Genomic DNA, 1,499 nt, shown 5'->3' on the forward strand with positions numbered 1-1,499 from the left:
CACTGAGCTGTCTCTCTGGGCCCCTGCTTCTGCTTTTGGCCCCAACCCGACCTCAACTTCTTTCCCTGGAGACCAAGAGGAGTGGTTACCACTGCTGGCTACAATGATGATGATGATGATGATGATGATGATGATGATGATGAGGAGGAGGAGGAGGAGGAGGAGGGGTCGTATGTACACATATTAGCGTTAAACTTAAGATGATCTTCAACTCTTGAAATGTTTGCTGGCACCTCCCCACACATTAAGATCCCAGGCAGACACTGCCATGTCTAGCCAGGAGGGATATTTGACAAAGAAATCTAGAAAGATATCTTGTTGATCTTGGTCTTTCTTTTTCTTCTTCTTTTTTTTTTAATCAATTCTGTTTTATTTGTCAACTGGAAAACCAGACAACTCTTCAGTGCAGCAGGGTATTAATTTAATCCTCTTCCTCATCATCACCAGCTCCAGAACCACCGTGGCCTTTCTTGGCATTCTTCCTCTTCACTCAGCCTGGGCGGCCACCACCATAAGGAGAACGGAGGGAGAAGTCAATGTGCTTCTGGGAGTCCAGAATGAAGGATGGGATGTTCACCACCTGCTTGCGGACCCTGATGTGACGTTGGCGGATGAGCACACGGGCGTGGTGAATACATTTGGCCAGGCCCAGCTTAAAGACCTGGGTCTGCAGCTGTCTCTCCAAGAAATCCTTAATCTTCAGGCCCAGGATGTAATCCAGTCTCATCTTGCCCTCATCCAGCACCCCAATGCGAACAAGCCGCCTCAGTAGAGCGTTGCCTTCAGACAGACGCCGAGGATCCTTCTCGTCCGGTGTCAGCAGCTCCCGGGCCGCCTTACGGATCTTGGCCAGGGTAAATTTGACCCTCCACACCTCACGTTTGTTCCGGAGTCCATACTCTCCAGTCAACTTTAGCTGCTGATCGAGACGTGATTTCTCGAAGGGTCTCCATGGGGTCACATAGGTTTTGCCAAAAACCTAGCTTCTAGCGACTGGCATGTTGACTTCGCTAGGCTCTCTGTGCCTATGAACTCAGGTCTGTGACAAGTCTTGGTCTTTTTATGGCTTCCTATTACCCTCAGGATAAAGCAAGGTCATGACCTCTGCTGCAGGAGCCTTCTGACAGGGCCTTTAGCACGGCTAGAGTCTTCCACTTGGGTTTGTCCCATGGCTCTCATTTCCTTGGTCCTCGAACTGGCCCTTTCTTATGTGGTTTTTCTCCACCTGGCCTCAGCGCCTGCCCATACCCTGGACTAGTTAGGTTCTTAGCTTTCAGAGCCATGCTTAACCTGCCCTAACCTGCAGGATGAAATCCAGGCATCCTGCCTTAGTCCCAAGCAATCCTTCTGCCTTTCATACAGGAGTTCCCTACAGCAGGGTGAGGGTCAGATACCTACAGACCCTACCTCGGTGAATTCTCACAATACCCTCTAGTAGGTGCATATGCTGACAGAACTCTAGAGAGGAGGAAACTGACCCTGAGGCTCGGATTTTTCAA

At 50.0% G+C, this 1,499-nt stretch overlaps 1 pseudogene; it reads right to left on the reverse strand.

Moving 5' to 3' along the window:
- Window positions 1-421: 421 nt before the first annotated feature.
- Window positions 422-1,000, reverse strand: LOC114612202 (annotated as a pseudogene).
- Between the last annotated feature and the right edge of the window lie 499 nt (window positions 1,001-1,499).

Source organism: Grammomys surdaster, unplaced genomic scaffold (genome assembly GCF_004785775.1).
Source record: "Grammomys surdaster isolate TR1022 unplaced genomic scaffold, NIH_TR_1.0 126133, whole genome shotgun sequence".
NCBI classification, from domain to species: domain Eukaryota; kingdom Metazoa; phylum Chordata; class Mammalia; order Rodentia; family Muridae; genus Grammomys; species Grammomys surdaster.